The 21,372-nt window shown below is 54.2% G+C and overlaps 2 pseudogenes; both read left to right on the top strand.

Moving 5' to 3' along the window:
- The first annotated feature begins 277 nt into the window (after positions 1-277).
- On the top strand, positions 278-4,776 carry LOC141989830 (perforin-1-like; annotated as a pseudogene).
- A 9,024-nt stretch (positions 4,777-13,800) lies between these two features.
- Positions 13,801-16,025, top strand: LOC141988940 (perforin-1-like; annotated as a pseudogene).
- Positions 16,026-21,372: the final 5,347 nt, after the last annotated feature.

The following is a 21,372-nucleotide window of genomic DNA, read 5'->3' as shown; positions in this document are numbered from 1 at the left end:
GGGGTGGCTCTGTATTTACAGTGGGGTCCCTGAGGCGCTAGGTGCTGGCCCCAGTGCGGCACTAGGAGGCGCTATGCTGCAGGTTGGGGGGCTCAGCAGGGGGTGCTCTTCCTGGGCATGCAGTGGACCCAATGACTCGTTGCAGGATTTGTCTCACTGTGGATTCCTTTTCAGCCTCTCTAGCTCCTCATACCGTGGGTCAAGACCCACGGTACATGCATTTGATTCACTACGTGGGTGGAACAATTGCTGGCCACAGCTTCCTTCCCAGCTAGCTGTGGCTGGGGGTGTAAAGGGGGGCAGAAGCTCAGTGCTGGGGGGAGTGTGAGGATGGTTGAGACACCGAGAACACAAGAGACCTTTTATGGTGCCTTCATCCACCTTCAAAGCGCGTCTCTCCCAGCAGAGAAACAGACCAACCCTGGCTGCCGACAGGCCCCAGAGCCGAAATATACCTCAGCTCAAATTCTGAGACAGATGAGTGATGGGTGGGTCTGCTCAGACCTCAGCTGAGATCAGGAACCCCACTGCACCAGGCCCTGCACAGACCAGACTAAAATGAGGGACCCCATTGTGTCGGGCACTGCACGGCCAAAATCAGGAGCCCCATCTCCCCAGGCACTGCACAGATCCCAGCCAAGATTGGGAACCCCATTGCCCCAGGCCCTGAGCAGACCCCGACCGAGATCAGGGACCCCATCGCGCCGGGCACTGCACAAACCCCAGCCAAGATTGAAGACCCCATCACTCTGGGTGCTTCACAGACCCATCCCAACTGAGATCTGGGCCCCCTAATGCTGGGCAATGCACAGACCCCCCCCCCGACTGAGATTGGGGGCTCTGTCACACCAGGTGCTACATAGAACTCAACCAAGATCATGGTCCCCAGTCCCTCCTGCTATAACCCACTCGATCCTACTCCCCTTCCAGTACGACAATAGAACCCAGGAGTCCTGACTCCACCTCCACCCCCCATCCTCTAATCCACTTCACCTCACTCCTCTCCCAGTGCGAAAATAGAACCCAGGAGTCCTGACTCTTCCTCCACCCCACATCCTCTAACTCACTTCACCCCACGCCCCTGCCAGAGTGACAATAGAACCGAGGAGTCCTGACTCTCAATCCAGTGCCCCAGCCACTAGACCACATTGCAACTCAGCTTTTGATCATCAATTTACATAGTTGACACCTTTCATATCGGGGCATCTTGCAATTTCAGGCTGTTTGATTTTCTATTGGCAACGAAGCAGTGGGGGGCAGCAGATCTGGACTGAGGAGCACCGAAAGAGTGCAGGGGCGAGGGAATACCAAGGCGCGGATTGCAGGGGGCTGGCCAGAACCAAGCAGTCCATACTCAAACGCGTTTTTCCTGCCTGGTTCTGCTGGGGTGAGTTCAAATATTTACTGTCCCCTCCCAGTCCGAGCCTGCTACCCTGACAGGATGCAGAGCTGTTACCCTTTCCTGCCCCACAGCCAGCATTGCTGTACAGTTCCAACCCAAGTTGAAAACAATTCAAATTGACCTTTAACACAGCATCCCTTGTGGTTAGGAGGGGGAGGGACGCAAAGAGAAGTGTGAGGTGCTCAAAGCATCTGGGGCAGAAGGAAGGGGACAGGATACCAGAGTAGATGGGCCCATGGGTCTGTTCTCGGGTGGCAAGGAGGGGGCAGGATAGCGGGCTTGATGGGCCCATGGGCCTGATCCAGGGCAAAAGGGAGGGGGCAGGATACTAGGCTAGATGGGCCCAGAGTCTCCTCTGGGGCACCAGAATTTCCTGCTCTCTTTGACCAACAGCCGCAGTGTAAAGGTGGCAGCGCCAGAGAGAAGCCCCATAAAATGACCCCCCATCAGGGGTTCAACATAACCAAATCCACCACTGGGCATGGCCACAAGGGGGCCCCAGCAGTTTCCACAGCAACGCCAGTCAGGCCTAGCGTGGCCCAAGGTCCCCCTGCTCTTGCTGGCTAGAAAAGCCACCACTCGTAGCCACGGGTTGTGTGTGGCTTTGCACTGCCCACTAGTGGCCAGACCCAGCCACTACCTCAGCTCACTAATTATAAGCCACAGACTCTGTCCACATTGCACCATCCTTTAATGGCCCCATTGAAGAACTGCAATGACCCATGATTATATAGCAAGCTGTCGAGTGGGTACGTGAAACTCTACCTCCTCCTCATAGTTAGTGTTGGTATTACAACATCTGGGAAATAGGGAGGGGAGGGAATTGATGCCAGTTAGGTAATCTGTAGTCAAACATGCAAATGAGGCATCACGTCATTTGTGTAATGCCTCCTGGAGCCCAGAGTTTTCGTAGGTGTGCAATAAAACATGGCTGATATCGTCGGTGGTAGGTGGATGTCTCTGTCTCTACAACAGAGATAACTTACAGAACTGCCTGCCACTGGATTGTCACTAATTCTGGACCTCTGTGTGTCTGTTCCTCTAGGCTGTTCAGAGGCTGACGGCCTCTCCTTGGTGGGGGAACCCATCACATCAGCCATGCCCAGATTTGGTGCCTTCATCCCCCTCCTCCTCTTCGTCTTCCTTGGGGCCTCCTCCCATTGTCACACAGGCACAGTCAGTGAATGCAAGAAAAACACAGCCTTTGTGCCCGGGCACAGCCTGACTGGGGAGGGCATCGATGTGACAACGATGGCCAGAAAGGGGGCCTACCTGGTAGACAGCAGCCTCTGGCAACGCCAGGACAGCACCTGCACCCTGTGCCGGAACCGACTTCAAGGAGGGCAGTGGCAGAGGCTGCCACTGGCCGTGGAGGACTGGAGGGTCCGTGTCTCGTGCTGCCGGAAGCTGAGCAGCTCGGTGCAGCAGTCGGCGATGGGCATGATGGATTCGGCGGCGTCCACGGTGCAGAATGACTGGAAGGTGGGGCTGGACGTGCTGTGAAGCCCAAGGTTAATGTGCAGGTGGCCCTGGCTGGATCGCACTCCAAACTGGCCAGTTTCATGGTAGACCACGTGCAAATGGACAAATACGGCTTCATGAGCCACGAGGTCTCCTGTGGCTCTTACAGGTGAGAGGCAGCCTGGGTCGGGAGGGCTCACCTCAAATTGGGATCACAGCAACACCGCACAGTGATACGGGGTCTTTCCCCTCAATGGGACACCAGCTCAGATCCAGGCCTAGGAGGGCTGGCTCAGGGGGGCAGAGAATGTGACATAGAACCTTTCCTCTCTAGGGAACACTGGCTTCAATCTAGCACCAGGATGGGGGACTGATTCAGGATAATGGGGAATGGGACACAGGAGCTTTCCCCTCTAGCGGGCACAATCTCCGATCTGGCCCCAGGCCAGGGGACTGGTTAGCTAGGAAGGCAGGGAATGCTACACAGGACTTTTCCCCTCTCGGGGGCACTGGCTCCCACGTGGGACTGGACAGTTATGGGGATTTTCTTCTCATGCATGTCAGGACAGCCCGGTGACCTGCTATGACCAGAGTGGGGGCAGTCTGTCAGAACAATCAAGCAGCCGGCAGTATCCCCAGCAAGCTTGTGAGGTTCAGCACAATGGGTGGTTGTTTTGAGTAGGAGCCACCTGCTTAGACCCTTTCTTCTGGGTTGGCTGGAGCCTTAGGACTGGCAGCTAATAACCTCAGCTGACTCACCAGGTGCACAATCGACCTCTTGTGTCCCTGACCAGGTTCCGGGTCAGCGAGATGCCCCCGCTCACCAGCCATTTCACTCTGGCGCTGGAGAACCTCCCGGAGCAGTAGGACAGCAAATCCAAGCTGGAGTACCGGCAGCTAATCAGCAACTATGGCACCCACTACCTGTCCCAGCTGCAGCTTGGGGGCCGGGTGCAGTACGTGACAGCTGTGCGGGTCTGCGAAGCGTCAAGGAGCAGCTTGACTGACGACGAGATCAAGGACTGCTTGAGCATGCAGGCAGCCGTGAGTATCGGAATGGGCTCGATCAAGAGTGGGTACAGCAAGTGCGAGGAGGAGAAGAAGGGGAAGGTCCAGGGGAGCTTCCACGAGACGTATCGGGAGCGCCAGGTGGAGGTGGAGGAAGGAGAGAGCACAAGTGATGTGCTCTTCTCCAGGAGTGATGCCAAGGTCTTCTCGGCCTGGAAGGAGAGCCTCAAAGACAGCCCTGACCTGGTGTCCTATTCGCTGCAAATCACCACATCCTACTGGAGCAGGACGACCCCAAGCGGGAGGCGCTGAGGCGGGCGGTGAGTGAGTACATCCGTGAGAGGGCCCTGTGGAGGAATTGCACCCGAAGCTGCCCCCCCGGGACTCAACGCAGCGCCCATGACCCCTGCTCCTGCGTGTGCCCTGGGGATACCATGACCAACACGACGTGCTGCTCGCGGGAGCACACCCTGGGGAAGCTTATGGTCACAGTGAAGACGGCCAGCGGCCTGTGGGGGGACTACTTTACTGCTACGGATGCCTTCGTCAAGGTCTTCTCTGAGAGAAGGGAGATGCGGACTGGCACCATCTGGAACAACAACAATCCCGTCTGGAACGTCCACTTGGACTTCGGTACCGTCCGCATCACCAGCGCCAGCAAGATCCGAGTCCAGGTCTGGGACGAGGACAACAAGTGGGACGATGACCTGCTGGGAAGCTGCGACATCCCGCTGGAGGCTGGGGGGCCCCACCAGAAGGATTGCTACCTGAACCATGGCCGCATCTGGTTCCAGTACAGCCTGCGCTGTGGGCCCCACCTCGGGGGGCCGAGCTGCTCTGATTATGTCTCCCAGCCACCCCAGCTGGGAACAGCCAAGGGGAATGAGGTGGAGGCCTTCTGGTGAGCCCCTTAGATAGGGGATCGGAGAGGGGCATGGGTGTGCATTGGTCAATAGCACTCCCTGTCCAACCATTTGCTAGATCCCGCTCTGCTGATGCTGGGCGGCTTCATGCTGACCCTCCTGCTCGGGAATCAGGGTCTCCTATGCCCATAAGAGACGTCTGCTCCTGTGGGTCCGTTATCTTCACAGCTCCCTCTGGGAAAACATCCCATCAAGAACCGTCCATTTCAAATCCATCAGACCAGCCTGTCCAATGATTCCAACCATCCAATGGATCCCTCCAATCAACAAACTAATGTATCTACCTACTGCATACCTGTTCTCAACCTATTTACCATTTTGGGTTACATATGCAGGGGAGGTTGCATTGTGGGTTGCATATGCGGCTCTCTATGTGTTATTCTGGCCACATCCATAGTGCATATATACTATCTGTATGTCCCTCAGATGTGACACGAGCTTCAGCTGTGTGCTGACTGGGGCACGAGCAGCTGCGGGTTGAGAACTACTGATCTAGTGCATCCAATATAACTAACCAAGCAACCAACTAAGGTCTTAAGTACATCCAACCAACCAACCAATATGTGTAGCCGGTGCAACCAACCAACCAATGAATGTCCCAAGTACGTCCAACCAACCAGTCGACCAAGATGTGCAGGCCGGGCAACCAATCCACCGCCCCATGTCTCCAGCCACCAACGGTATTTATCTGTCTAGTGTATCCACTGGAAAACCGATGTTCTCTGCAAGAAGGGATAAGGTCCAGAGCTTAGCCCTGTCCTATTGCGGCTTCAGTGATCAACCCTCTGTAGAAACCTGAAGATATTCCAGGGTGGACATGGTTCAAAAGACCCAGCAGATGAGCCGGGGTTCCAGGGGGAGGATTCATTAGGGGGCTGTTCCCTAAATGTTGTTTCTGTTGCTTTCCACAATTACCCAGCTGCTTTGGGGTTAGTTATATCATTATAAATTCACAGGTCCCACCCACCAACCAGCTGGATGTTCTCTGCTCAGGTGGTCGTCACAGATGATGACGTATCACTCACCGTCAGGAAGCTTCAGAGTTAGTACCCAGGAGAACATGCCACAGGGCTATTGACTGAGGCTGTCAGCAGGCTCAGGGAGATGGCACTGCACTGGGGTCACATTTGGGAAGAGCAAATTCTCCCTAATTCGGGGATTCAAGGTTCTTCCTGTCTCACTTCTACCTGCCTCTGTTGAGAGCCTAATCAATAAGTCCACAGTGCACCTCACTGATGATGGGTGTGGTTAACTCTGAACCCTACTGACTGCAAGTTAAACATCTCCAGCCTGGAAAACTGCCATGCAGTTTCCCTTGCGATAACAAGCCTGGTACATAACTCCACGGTGCACCTCACTGATGATGGGTGTGGTTAACTCTGCCATTTGCCATGCTCTCTCTCTCTTTTCCACCAACATCTACGGACAGTACACCAAGCGAATGAAGCGCTGATCAAAGGGGAGAGTTTGGCTGCCAAGCAACCAGCCTGTGGTAAGTAGCATCTAAGGGCTTGGCTACACTTGTGAGTTACAGCGCAATAAAGGAGCCCCGGGCGCACTAGCTTACTCCCCGTCCACACGGACAAGGCACGCAGAGCGCTCTGACTCCACGGCTACAGCACTGCTGGTACTCCACCTCGGCGAGTGGAATAGCGTTTGCTGCACCCCCCCTGGAGCACCACGGCACCAGTGTGAATGAGGTGTTCCATTACTGAGCTCTTGTCAGCCTCCGGAAACATCCCATAATCCCCTTAAGCCAAGTGGCCACTCTTCTCATTGTTGTGAAGTCGGCTGCAGGAATGCGGAAATGCCCTTTGAAAGCTCCGTTTAGGAGAAGCCGGAGAAAAAGTAAACATTTACTGTTTGCTTTGAGTGAGTGAGAGAGAGACGGGGGGGAATGGGGGTCTGAACTTACAAGACAGCATGCAGACACACTCTCAGAACCCTGAAAACCCACTCTCTCTCCCCCCACATACACACAACACACTCCCTGTCACACCCCACCCCACCCCACCCCATTTGAAAAGTACATTGCAGCCACTTGCATGTTGGGATAGCTGCCCACAATGCATCGCTCCCAATGCCGCTGCAAGTGCTGCAAATGTGGCCACGCCAGTGCGCTGTCCCTGTGGACAGACTGCAGGGCTTTCCTGACTGCGCTCTGAGAAGGTGGATTTAACTCACAGCACTCTACATCGGCAAGCGTAGCCAGGCCCTAAGTTTGTAAGGGCATTGAAACGTTAAGGTCAGCTTAGAATGTGTTTTGCTTTTATTTCATTTGACCGATACTAACTTTTTGTACTTTGACTGATAATCAGTTAAAATTTATCTTTATAGTAATATATCTGTTTGTGTATTCTACCTGATGCAGTGCGTTTGGTTTGAAGCGTGTCAGAGACTCCCCTTGCGATAACAAGCCTGCTACATATCAATTTTATTGTTAAATTGACGAACTTATATACGCTTGCAGCATCCAGCGGGCATAACTGGACACTGCCAGACGGAGGTTCCCAGGGTAGTGTCTGGGACCGGAGATATTGGCTCGTGTCATTCGGTTGCATAATCCAAGGAGCAGCTTGAATGCCAGAGGTTGTGCGTGAACAGCCCAGGAGTGGGGGTTCTCACAGCAGAGCAGGGTCGGGCTGGCTCCCAGAATCAAGCATTGGCGTGACCTTGGAGATCACCAGTCCAGATAACACCAGAGGTGAACGTCACAGTGGGAAAGACCTACAGGGAGATGGGCCGTGTTGTTAGGGGGTATTAATATCCCCCAGCTGATATTTGCAAGACACTGCTATTGCCAAGGGATATGAGGAATTTTCCTTCTAAGGGGATTCAGCTCTGATCTGGCCCTAGAGCAGGGGGATTGGCTATCTCAGGGGGCTGGGGAATGGGATACGAGGCCCTTCCGCTTTTGGGGCGCTGGTTCTGATCTGGCCCCATGACTCTCATCTGGGCCTTTGTTTCAGTCTCTTTCAGGCATCTCTTGTGGGTGGAGAGGCCATCTCTTGAGCCATCTGAAGACAAAATGGAGGGGTTTCCAGGGCCTTTTATATTCTTCCTCTTGTGGCCAGAAACCCCTTGTTCTCCTGTACAAAATCACAGCAACAAGATGGAGTTTGTAGCCACATGGACAAATCACATGTCCATGAATGATTCAGCTTTTTGCAGGCCGACACCATTGTTTACATGTTAGTTTGAACGTTCCCAAGGAAAGCTCAGATGTGGATTGGCGTCTCCCAAAGTCCACTGTTGTCAAGGTTCCTTCCCCACTCTGAACTCTAGGGTGCAGATGTGGGGACCTGCATGAAAACCTCCTCAGCTTACTTTTACCAGCTTAGGTTAAAACTTCCCCAAGGTACAAACTATTGTAACCTTTTGCACCTGGACTTCCACTGCCAACACCAAACTTTATCTGGCTTCCTGAAAAAACAGAGTTTGGACACGTCTTTCCCCCCAAAATCCTCCCAACCCTTGCACCCCACTTCCTGGGAAAGGTTTGGTAAAAACCCTCACCAATTTGCATAGGTGACCACAGACCCAAACCCTTGGATCTTAGAACAATGAAAAAGCATTGAGTTTTCTTACAAGGAGACTTTTAATAGAAGTAAAGGAATCACCTCTGTAAAATCAGGATGGTAGATACCTTACAGGGCAATTAGATTCATAATATAGCGAATCCCTCTAGGCAAAACCTTAAGTTACAAAAAAGACACACAGACAGGAATAGTCAATCTATTCAGCACAGTTCTTTTCTCAGCCATTTCAAGAAATCATAATTTAATGCATATCTAGCTAGATTACTTACTAAAAGTTCTCAGACTCCATTCTATCCCCGGCAAAAGCAACACACAGACAGACACAGACCCTTTGTTTCTTTCCCTCCTCCCAGCTTTTGAAAGTATCTTGTCTCCTCATTGGTCATTCTGGTCAGGTGCCAGCGAGGTTACCTTTAGCTTCTTAACCCTTTCCAGGTGAGAGGATTTTTCCTCTGGCCAGGAGGGATTTTAAAGGGGTTTATCCTTCCCTTTATATTTAGGACACCCCACACACACTGTTCACTCTCCCCCCATTGATATTGTAGTCTCTCTCTCCCCAGTGCAGCCGGAGGAGACAGTCTCCCTATCCCATGCTGCTGATCACTCCCCGCCCCCCTGCCTCGAGAGATCTTCCCACGCCCCACCCTCTTGGTATCCTTCCCCTCCCCTGCCTGCATCCTAGCTGGGACAAGTGATTCGCCTTTTCCCTCTCCCCTAACCATCCCTTCTGTCTCCTGCCTCGTGCCAAAATACTGGGGGAAACTGTGGGTGGGGCCCCTCACCTTGACCCTGTGGTCCCACCCCTGCCAAATCCCCCATCTCTCCCTATGGCTAATCTCTTCTTCACCACCACCACCAGCCCCTCTGCCTCCGCCCCTCATCGGGCGCCGCTGGACATGGGTCCGGACTCTGCAGCTGCCATGGCCACGGTCCCCTCCAGTTTCCAAGGAGCCTCCTTGGCTGGTCAAAAGGGGCAGGGGAAGAAAAAGGGCAAGAGCCCGCCCGCCTCCCGGGATGTCAAGAAGGCCTCACGCTAGTGGCGGGCGAGTTCCCTCTGGCTGTTCCGCTGGCTGGAGGTCTCCCCGGCTCCGGCTGCTGTTGCTGCTCAGGGTGGCCCTGCCGGCCTGCCCTCCGGGGGCCAGCGGCTGACCCCACCTCCATCTCTGGGGTATTGCGTGGCTGGCTGCGGGTTGCTTGCTGCTGGTCCCTTGAGCCGGCTGCTGTTACCATTCAGGAGGAGGACCCTGTTGGGGGAGCGCACAGACGGGTGCTGGACACTGTGGAGGGGCTTCGTTGCTGAACTGAGTGACTTTCCTCTTTGCTCCTGGGTGGTGGTAGCGACAGTTGTTGTGGGGAGCAGGGGGAGTGGTGTGGGGCCCTCCCCCGGCCCATCTGCTCCCACCTCCAGCACCCCCACTTACCATCTGGACCTGCTCTTCACCCCTCCACACGGGGCAGGGATAGCTCAGTGGTTTGAGCATTGGCCTGCTAAACCCAGGGTTGTGAGTTCAATCCTTGAGGGGGCCATTTCGGGATCTGGGGCAAACACTGGGGATTGGTCCTGCTGCGAGCAGGAGGTTGGATGAGATGATAGCAGGCCAATGCTCAAACCAATTCATTGATTCCCTGCAGTGCAGTGGTGTGGGGGTGCAGCGGGGCTGGAAGGGATTGTCCGGCTGAGGGTTTCAAACTTAACAGTTAAGGGAAACTCATGGTAACCCCCGCCCAAAGCTTCTTTGTAAACCAGCCTCGCGCTGATGCTGTGTAAGGAATATGAAAGCAACACCTCTTTTTGTCGCCTGGGGGCTTGTGTGATTCCTCCCCTCCCAGAGACTGGATAGAACCCAGGAGTCCTGGCTCCCAGCCCCCTTACTCTAGCCTACTAGACCCCAGTCCACTCTCAAAGCAGGGGCCGGAACCCAGGAGTCCTGTGCTGGAGGCTGGACCTGGGGTGGGCCTTTCCCTGAAATGGGCAGACCCACCCTCACCCCCCCACCCCCACCAGCTGCCTACCTAAGAGGCTCCCCTTCCTGAACCATATGAGATATGGCTGTAGGGTCCCATGCCGCATCCCCTTACTGAAGAAGTGTGGCTGTGTGATACCCTCGTGGGATCACCATTCTCATGCCCTGGTGCTCCTCGCCCTTTCTGGGGCTCTTGCCAGAGGCTCCTTCCCTCCTGGGACCTATCTCTGCACTTCCAATCCCCTCGCCGTCCCTTGAAGGGTGTGGCTGTCTCATCCCTGGGGCCCCTCCCCAGCCCTGGGAGTACGGCTCTGTGCTCCCAGGCAGGGTGGGACCCTGCGTCCAGACCCTTCCCCCCTCCCCAACTCTCCAACGTGGGCTGTCACTTACAATGCTTTGCCAGTGACAAGCAGCCAACCCCTCCAGGCGCTGAGGTCACTCTGCCAACAACAGGCAGGGAGACACCCAGCTCAATTGCATGATTGAGGTAGAGAGTGTCACCCCCCCACCCCCAGCTTGTATCTCCATGGGGGAGAAGGAGTCAAAAGCGGATGGGGGGCATGCTGGGATGGAGTGAGGGAGACCCCTGGTAGAAGATATGGGGATGCAGAAAGTGGGGGTGACCCCGGCAGAATAATGAGGGGTGCAAGGATTGGGCGTGACCCCTGGAAAGATATTGGGGGGGACAGGGGGACAGGGATCTCCCAGCAGTGGGGTGAAGGAGTGAGCAGAATCCCCTGATGGGGGGAATCCAGGGTCTCCTGTGCGGGCTGTGGGTCCCTGGGGTTGAAGTCCCAGGAAATGAAAGTGTGGATAGAACAAAACTTGGGAGAACAGAGAGACAGAAGGAAACCTCTAACCTATTCTACAGCAGCCCAGGGTCGTCATCCCTCTCTCAATGCCCAATTTCCCCACCTCCACCCCAGCCTGCCCCACAGGGCCAGGGCATTGGGCTTGCTCCAGATTTACCCAGGGATCAGAATCCTGGCCCGATTCCATTGGCAACAGTGGGGTGGCTCTGTATTTACTGTGGGGTCCCTGAGGCGCTAGGTGCTGCCCCAGTGTGGAACTAGGGGGCGCTATGCTGCAGGTTGGGGGGCTCAGCAGGGGGCGCTCTCCCCTGGCAGGCAGTGCTGGCCCCAATGCCCCAGTGTGGCGTTAGGGGGCCCTGTGCTGCTGGCAGGGGGCTTAGCAGGGGGCATTCTCCTCGGGTACGCAATGGCCCCAGTGACTCAGTGCAGGCTTTGGCTCACTGTGGTTTCCTTTGCAGCCTCTCTAGCTCCTCATACCCTGGGACGAGAGTCACGGGAGGGGCGTTTCATCCACCACAGGGGTGGAAAAATTGGTGGCCACAGCTTCCTTCCCAGCTGGCTGTGGCTGGGGGTGTGAAGGGGGGCAGGAACTCAGCATTGGGGGGAGCGTGATGACGTCTGAGACACTGAGAACACAGGAGACCTTGTGTGCTGCCTTCATCCACCTTCAAAGCGCGTCTCTCCCAGGAGAGACACATCCCAGCCCTGGCTGCCGACGGGCCCCGGATCCTAAATATACCTCAGCTTGGCTCCTGAGACAGGTGAGCGATGGGTGGATCTGCACAGATCATGGCTGAGATCGGGAACTCCATTGTGCCAGGCCCTGCAAAGACCCTGACCGAGATCAGAGACCCCTTCGCGCTGGGCATTGCACAGACCCCGGCCGAGATCAGGAACCCCATCGCGACGAGTCCTGCACAGACCCTGACCCAGATCAGGAACCCCATCTTGACGGGTCCTGCACAGACCCCGGCCGAGATCAGAAACCCCCTCGCACTGGGCACTGCACAAACCTTGACCAAGACCAGGGACCCCATCGCGCCAGGTGCTGCACAAACCCCGGCCGAGATTGAGGACCCCATCACTCTGGGTGCTGCACAGACCCATCCCAACTGAGATGACCCCTCCGGCTAAAGCTGGGCTCTGCACAGACCCTCCCCAGCATTGAGATTGGGAACCCTGTCACACCGGGTTCTGTAAAGACCTCAACCAAGATCGTGGTTCCCAGTCTCTTCTGCTCTAACCCACTTCACCCCACTCCCCCACCAGAGCGAAAATAGAACCCAGGAGTCCTGACGCTCAATCCAGTGCCCCAGCCAATAGCCCATGTTGCCACTCAGCTTTTGATCATTAATTGACCTAGTTGATACCCTTCATATAAGGGGCATCTTGCAATTTCAGGCTGTTTGATTTTCTATTGGCAACGAAGCAGTAGGGGGCAGCAGATCTGGACTGAGGAGCACCAAGAGAGTTGTGGGGGGGAGGAAACCCCAAGGCTCGGATTGCAGGGGGCTGGCCAGAACCAAGCAGTCCATATTCAAATGGGTTTTTCCTGCCTGGTTCTGCTGGGGTGAGTTCAACCATTTACTGTCCCCTCCCAGTCCGACCCCGCTACCCTGACAGGATGCAGAGCTGTTACCCTTTCCTGCCCCACAGCCAGCATTGCTGTACAGTTCCAACCCAAGCTGAAAACAATTCAAATTGACCTTTAACACAGCATCCCTTGTGGTTAGGAAGGGGAGGGACGCAAAGAGAAGTGTGAGGTGCTCAAAGCATCTGGGGCAGAAGGAAGGGGACAGGATACCAGAGTAGATGGGCCCATGGGTCTGTTCTCGGGTGGCAAGGAGGGGGCAGGATAGCGGGCTTGATGGGCCAATGGGCCTGATCCAGGGCAAAAGGGAGGGGGCAGGATACTGGGCTAGATGGGCCCAGAGTCTCCTCTGGGGCACCAGAATTTCCTGCTCTCTTTGACCAACAGCCACAGTGTAAAGGTGGCAGTGCCAGAGAGAAACCCCATAAAATGACCCCCCATCAGTGGTTCAACATAACCAAATCCACCACTGGGCATGGCCACAAGGGGGCCCCAGCAGTTTCCACAGCAACGCCAGTCAGGCCTAGCGTGGCCCAAGGTCCCCCTGCTCTTGCTGGCTAGAAAAGCCACCACTCGTAGCCACGGGTTGTATGTGGCTTTGCACTGCATACTAGTGGCCAGACCCAGCCACTACCTCGGCTCACTAATTATAACCAACAGAATCTGTCCACATTGCACCGTCCTTTAATGGCCCCATTGAAGAACTGCAATGACCCATGATTATATAGCAAGCTGTCGAGTGGGTACGTGAAACTCTACCTCCTCCTCATAGTTAGTGTTGGTATTGCAACATCTGGGAAATAGGGATGGGAGGGAATTGATGCAAATTAGGTAATCTATAGTCAAACATGCAAATGAGGCATCAGGTCATTTATGTATTGACACCAGAGTTTCTAGAGCCCACAGTTTTCATGGGTGTGCTATAGAACATGGTAGATGTCATGGATGGTAAGTGGATGTCTCTGTTGCTACAACAGAGTTAACCAATGGAACTGCCTGCCACTGGATTGTCACTAATTCTGGACCTCTGTGTGTCTGTTCCTCTAGGCTGTTCAGAGGCTGATTGCCTCTCCTTGGTGGGGGATCCCATCACATCAGCCATGCCCAGATTTGGTGCCTTCATCCCCCTCTTCCTCTTCATCTTCCCTGGGGCCTCCTCCCATTGTCAGACAGGGACGCTCAATGAATGCAAGAAGCACACGGCCTTCGTTCCCGGGCACAGCTTGGTAGGAATGGGCATCGATGTGACCACGATGGCCAGGAAGGGGGCCGATCTGGTGGACAGCAGTGACTGGCAGAATCCAGACGGCACCTGCACCCTGTGCCGGAACCAACTGCAGGGAGGGCAGTGGCAGAGGCTGCCGCTGGCTGTGGTGGACTGGAGGGTCCACGTCTCATGCCAACACAGCCTGAGCAGCTCGGTGCCGCAGTCGGCGATGGGCATGATGGAGTCCGCGGCGTCCCCGGTGCAGAACGACTGGAAGGTGGGGCTGGACGTGCCGGTGAAGCCCAAGGTTAATGTCCAGGTGGCGCTGGCCGGATCGCATTCCAAACTGGCCAGTTTCCTGCTAGACCACACGCAGAAGGACAAATACAGCTTCATGAGCCATGAGGTCTCCTGCGGCTATTACAGGTGAGAGCCAGCCTCAGTCAGGAGGGCTCATCTGGAGTTGGGATCACAGCAACACCACAAGGTGACACAGGGCCTTTCCCCTCTAGTGGGCCCTGGTTCCCATCCAGCCCCAGGGCAGGAGACTAGCTTGTTTTAGGGAAACAGGGAATGGGACATGGGGCCTTTCCCCTCTAGTGGGCCCTGGTTCCCATCCAGCCCCAGGACAGGAGACTAGCTTGTTTCAAGGGAGCGGGGAAGAGGGAAGAGAGGCCTTTCCCCTCTAGGGGGCACCAGCTCACATCTGGGACGGGCCAGCTGTGGGGGATTTTCCTGTCCTGTATGTCAGGACACCCCGGCCACCTGCTGTGGCCAGAACTATCAAGGAGCTGGCGGTATCCCCAGCAAGGTTGTGAAGTTCAACAGACTGGGTGGTTGCATTGAATAGGAACCACCTGCTTAGACCCTTTCTTCTGGGTTGGCTGGGGCCTTAGGCTACACAGCTAATGATCTCAGCTGACTCATTGGGCTGAGCACACTCCTCCCCTTGTCTCCCTGACCAGGTTCCGGGTCAGCGAGACGCCACCGCTCACCAGCCATTTCACTCTGGTGTTGGAGAACCTCCCGGAGCAATACGACAGCAAATCCAAGCTGGAGTACCAGCAGCTAATCAGCAACTACGGCACCCACTACCTCTCCCAGCTGCAGCTGGGGGGCCGGGCACGGGACGTGACTGCCGTGCGGGTCTGCAAAGCGTCAATGAGCAGCTTGACTGTCGACGAGATCAAGGACTGCTTGAGCATGGAGGCAGCCAAGAGTATCGGAATGGGCTCAGTCAAGGGTGGGCACAGCAAGTGCGAGGAGGAGAAGAAGAAGGGGAAGATCCAGGGGAGCTTCCACGAGACGTATCGGGAGCGCCACGTGGAGGTGGAGGGAGGAGAGAGCACGACTGATGTGCTCTTCGGGAGTGATGCCAAGGTCTTCTCCACCTGGATAGAGAGCCTCAAAGCCAGCCCCAGCCTGGTGTCCTATTCGCTGCACCCCATGCACATCCTGCTGGAGCAGGATGACCCCAAGCGGGAGGCGCTGAGGCGGGCAGTGAGTGAGTACATCCGTGAGAGGGCCCTGTGGAGCAATTGCACCTGAAGCTGCCCCTCGGGGACTCAACGCAGCGCCCATGACCCCTGCTCCTGCCTCTGCCCCGGGGATACCATGACCAACACCATGTGCTGCTCGCGGGAGCGCGGCCTGGGGAAGCTCACGGTGACAGTGAAGCGGGCCAGCGGCCTGTGGGGGGATTACATTACTGCTACGGATGCCTTCGTCAAGGTCTTCTTTGAGAGAAGGGAAATCCAGACCCGCACCATCTGGAACAACAACAATCCCGTCTGGAACGTCCACTTAGACTTCGGTACCGTCCGCATCACCAGCGCCAGCAAGATCCGCATAGAGGTCTGGGACGAGGACTTCAAGTGGGACGATGACCTGCTGGGAAGCTGCGACATCCCGCTGGAGGCTGGGGGGCCCCACCAGAAGGATTGCTACCTGAACCATGGCCGCATCTGGTTCCAGTACAGCCTGCGCTGTGGGCCCCACCTCGGGGGCCGGAGCTGCTTCGACTATGTCTCCCAGCCACCCTAGCTGAGCACAGCCAAGGGGAAGGAGGTGGAGGCCTTCTGGTCAATAGCACTCCTTATCCCCCAGAGCATTTGCTAGCTCCCGCTCTGCTAACGCTACTGAGCTTCATGCTGTTACTCCTGCTCAGGTAGTGGTCTTTCCTATACCCAGAAGAGACGGTCTGCTCCTGTGGCCCGATGTCCTCACAACTCCCTCTGGGAAAATATCCCAGCATGAACCGCCCATTCCAGATCCCTCACACCAGCCTGTCCAATGATTCCAGCCATCCAATGTGCCCATCTCACCAACAAACCAAGGCGTTCACCTACCGCATCCAACCTATCTGCCCCCCGCATCCAGCCAACTGCCAGCCAACCGACCAACCAATTGTTGCACTTACTTTATCCAAGGTATTCAACCAGTAAACCACCAATTGGATGTAGTTTATCCAATTTATCCAACCAACCTCTCAAAGAATGTGTGACGCGCATCCACCATATCCATCCCTCCAACCAACCAGTGCATATATCTCATGCATCCAACATATGCAACAAACCAACCAATGAATGTATCCAGTGCATCCAAACAGCCATTGAATTTATCTAGAGCATCCAATGTAAAAAGCCAGCCCGCCGGCCAACGAACAAATGAATGTGTTTCGGATGTCCACTGTAACCGACCAACCAACCAACAAATGTATTTAGCGTATCCTGCCAAGCAGTGTATCCAATGCACCTAATGTATCCATCCAGGCAACCAACCAGTGTATGTACCTAGTGCATCCGGTGTAGCCACGCAACTAATATCTTATCTCCGTCCAACCAACATGTGTAGCCAGTGCAACCAACCAACCCATGAATGTCAAGTTCATCCAGTCAACCAATATTGCAGGTAGTGCAACTAATCCAGCACCCCACGTATCCATCCACCCACTGTCATTGCCTGTCTAGTGTATCCAGCTGAAAAGAGATCATCAGGAGCAAAGCTCAGTCCCGTCCTATTGTGGCATCAGGGATTAACCCTCTGCAGAAACCCGAAGAGACTCCAGCGATGGGCAAAGTTCTAAGCACCAGTGGATGGGACGGGCTCCTGGAGGGAGGATTCATTAGAGGGCTGTTCCCTAGCTGTCATTTCTGTGGCTTTCCACAATTATCCAGTACCTTTGGGGTTAACTATCTCATCCTGAATGTGCAGGTCCCACCTACCATCTAGCTGGATGTTCCATGCTCAGATGATCAGCAGAGATGATGCGACATCACTTGCCATTGGTAGGATTCAGAGTGAACACCCACAAGGACATGCCACAGGCCTATTGGTTCAGGCTATCAGCAGGCTCAGGGAGATGGCACAGCATTGGGGTCACCCTGGAAAGGGAAAATTCCCCCTACTTCTGGGATTAAAGCATCTTCCTGGCTCACCCCTATCTGCATCTGTGAGAGCCTAGATCCATGGTGCTGTTAACTGGTAATGAGGGTTGTTAACTCTGAATCCTACTGACTGTAAGTTCAATCTCTCCAGCCTGTTAAAATGCCGGGCAGCTTTGCATCTCCACCACAAAATGATTTGCTTCTGGTAGGATTCCAGGCTCTCTGGATCTTTGTAAATGTATCTCCTTGCTTCAATAAACATTTGTGCAAGCAAATTTCTAAGCAGGAAGACTTGTGATTCTTCTAACCTCAGTGGGCTGGACCGAGATGTAGAGTAGAAATGAGTGGCTGCAATACACACTTGGGAACACGACGGGGAGCTCTAGGCTGGGCAGTTGCAAGGCATGGCAAGACACGGGAGCTAAATAGCTGGATGAATTTGCTGCAATTGGGAATCCAATGTAATGTGGCTAACGCCAACCAAAGGGATTGGCTTCTGTCCAGCACAGAGTGGGGTGGGTGGGAAAGAGATACAGGGAGATGGTCCGTGTTATTAGTGGGCATTAATATACCCCAGCTGATATTTGCAAGACACTGCTATTACCAAGAGATTGAGGAGGGGATATGAGGAATTTTCCCTCTAAGGGGATTCAGCTCTCATCTGGCTCTAGGGCAGGGGGATTGGCTGGCTCAGGAGGCTGGAGAATGGGACACCGAGCGTTTCCCCTGTAGGGGGCACTGGTTCTGATCTGGCCCCGCGGCATGGCTGGCTCCGGAGGCTGGGGAATTAGAATAATAGTCCTCTTCTAATGGTGCAGCTCCGATTCCCTCCAGCAAGTGGCAGCCTGGACTCGTGAAGCCCTAAGCCGGTTGATCAGCTAAATCAATCTTGCAGGTCAGTTCTGACAGTGCATGGAAGGTGTTGGGGACGGGGGGAGGCTGCGAGCTCCTGATCTGCCCCTGGAATGAAGGCTGGGATCCTGGTGCAGAGGTAGAGAGGTGTGGCAGCTCCGAGAGCCAATGGGGTTGTGGTTGTGATTCATTGTGAAGAGGAAAGGATCTTTCCATAGCCTGCTTCTGCCCCAACCCACACCCAATTACTGCAGAGTACAAGGCCCTAGCTGGCATGGCCCACCTCCAAGCCACTGCCCCCTGGGCCCGAGCCCTTCCCCGTACCCCAGTGCCCTGGGTATGGGCAGAGCATGAATCAGCTACTTGCTAGAGTACCCTGGGCAATACTCTAAGCTGCCAGGGACAGAGGGATGGGCAGAAGTGGGAGCCCCATGGCCAATGGTGGAGCTGAGATGGGGGGAGGGGGATAAGGACACGGTGAAGCCGAAGAGACATAGGGGCCAACATGGGCATGTCTCAGTGTTGCTCTCCTCATAGAACCGGGGCGAGTCGTGGGGTCGGGGATGTGTGTGCAAAACTTCATCCCAGAGCCAGATGGAGAAACGAGGAGCCACAAAGGCCAGGTCAAGATGGGGCTGGGAGGCAGGAGATCCCAGGGCAGCATGTTCCCACCTGGAGGCGACCTCTGCTCCAAGGGGCTGAACATTAAGGTCACGGAGCCCAGGTTGGGAAACTGGGAGCCATGCAGTGCAGACCAGTATGGAGCTGAGACGTAGCCCACCCCAGAGCAGAATGCTCCTGCTGGGAAGCAGTCGGGTGGAATCATGGGGCAGAGGCCAGGAGTAAAGGGGGCCTGGGAGATATGGCAGAATGGGGACGGGATTCCCGTAGCCCCCTCCCCTAGAGTGATGGCCCCCCTGCTTCGCACATGTAGCCCCTCAGACTCAAGCTGTAGCGTCGGGCAGCGCTAGAGCCGCACGTCTGAGTTTCTAGCGGCAGGAAGAGCGGTTCTTACCACAGGCTTCCCCCTGCCCTTCTCTGCAGCTGCACGGCGCTGCAGCAGGGAGAGAGCGCCTTTGATGTCAGTGATGAAGGAGGAGGGGGAGACCCAGAGCTCCCTGCCACGCCCACTGCTTCACCAGTCAGAGCTGCACCTCCATCCAAGCCTGGACCTTTCTCATCAGCCCTTCCAGCCCCGGGACAGTCACCCCCAGCAGGTGAGTGAATGGTGGTGGGAGAATCTCTGGGCTCCCAGGCCCCTCCTGGAGCTGGGGATAGAACCCAGGAGTCCTGACTCCCAGATTGACTCCCTCTCCAGGTTCCTTCCCCACTCTGAACTCTAGGGTACAGATGTGGGGACCTGCATGAAAACCCCCTAACCTTACTTTTACCAGCTTAGGTGAAAACTTCCCCAAGGTACAAACTATTTTACCTTTTGCCCTTGGACTTTATGGTGCCACCACCAAACGTCTAATAATAATCATAGTAATAGGCTGAAATTTAATAGTGAGAAGAGTAAGGTCACACACTAAGGGATGAAGAATTTTAGTTCTAAGCTGGGGACGCATCACTTAGAAGTAAGGGAGGAGGAGAAGGATCTTGGAGTATTGGTTGATCATAGGACGACTATGAGCCGCCAATGTGATATGGCCGTGAAAAAAGCTAATGCCGTCGTGGGATGCATCAGGTGAGGTATTTCCAGTAGAGATAAGGAGGTTTTAGTACCATTCTACAAGGCCCTGGTGAGACCTCACCTGGAATACTGTGTGCAGTTCTGGTCTCCCACGTTTAAGAAGGATGAATTCAAACTGGAACAGGTACAGAGAAGGGCTACTAGGATGAGCCGAGGAATGGAAAACTTGTCTTATGAAAGAAAACTCAAGGAGCTTGGCCTGTTTAGCCTAACCAAAAGAAGGCTGAGGGGAGATCTGATTGCTCTCTATAAATCTATCAGAGGGATAAATACCAGAGAGGGAGAGGAATTATTTAAGCTCAGTACCAATGTGGACACAAGAACAAATGGATATAAACTGGTCATTGGGAAGTTTAGACTTGAAATTAGACAAAGGTTTCTAACCATCAGAGGAGTGAAATTTTGGAATAGCCTTCCAAGGGAAGCAGTGGGGGCAAAAGATCTATCTGGCTTTAAGAGTAAACTCGATAAGTTTATGGAGGAGATGGTATGATGGGGTAACATGATTTTGGTAATTAACTGATATTGAAATATTCATGGTCAATAGGCCTAATGGCCTGTGATGGGATGTTAGATGGGGTGGGAGCTGAGTTACCCAGGAAAGAATTGTCTGTAGTATCTGGCTGGTGAATCTTGCCCATATGCTCAGGGTTTAGCTGATCGCCATATTTGGGGTCGGGAAGGAATTTTCCTCCAGGGCAGATTGGAAGAGGCCCTGGAGCTTTTTCGCCTTCCTCTGTAGCATGGGGCACGGGTCACTTGCTGGAGGATTCTCTGCTCCTTGAAGTCTTTCAAACACAATTTGAGGACTTCAGTAGCTCAAACATAGGTGAGAGGTTTTTCGCAGGAGTGGGTGGGTGAGATTCTGTGGCCTGCGTTGTGCAGGAGTCGGACTAGATGATCATAGTGGTCCCTTCTGACCTTAGTATCTATGTATCTATGAACAAATATATAACAGGGAAAGAGCCCGCTTGGAAATGTCTTTCCCCGCAAAATCCTCCCCAAACCCTACACCCCCTTTCCTGGGCAAGGCTTGATAAAAATCCTCACCAGTTTGCATAGGTGAACACAGACCCAAACCCTAGGATCTTAAGAACAATGAAAAAGCAATCATGTTCTTAAAAGAAGAATTTTAATTGAAGAAAAAGTAAAACAATCACCTCTGTAAAATCAGGATGGTAAATACCTTACAGGGTAATTAGATTCAAAACACAGAGAATCCCTTTAGGCAAAACCTTAAGTTACAAAAGACACAAAAACAGGAATATCCATTCCATTCAGCACAGCTTATTTTCTCAGATATTTAAACAAAAGAGAATCTAATGCATATCTAGCTAGATTAGTTACTAAGTTGTAAGACTCCATTCCTGTTCTGTTCCCGGCAAAAGCATCACACAGACAGAGAGAGCCTTTATTTCTTCCCCCCTCCAACTTTGAAAATATCTTGTCTCCTCATTGGTCATTGTGGTCAGGTGCCAGGGAGGTTATCCTAGCTTCTTAACCCTTTCCAGGTGAAAGGGTTTTTCCTCTGGCC

The sequence above is a fragment of the Natator depressus genome, chromosome 6 (genome assembly GCF_965152275.1).
Source record: "Natator depressus isolate rNatDep1 chromosome 6, rNatDep2.hap1, whole genome shotgun sequence".
NCBI lineage: Eukaryota > Metazoa > Chordata > Testudines > Cheloniidae > Natator > Natator depressus.
The sequence above is the reverse complement of the archived record's forward strand: the minus strand, read 5'-3'. Positions and strand labels throughout refer to the sequence as shown.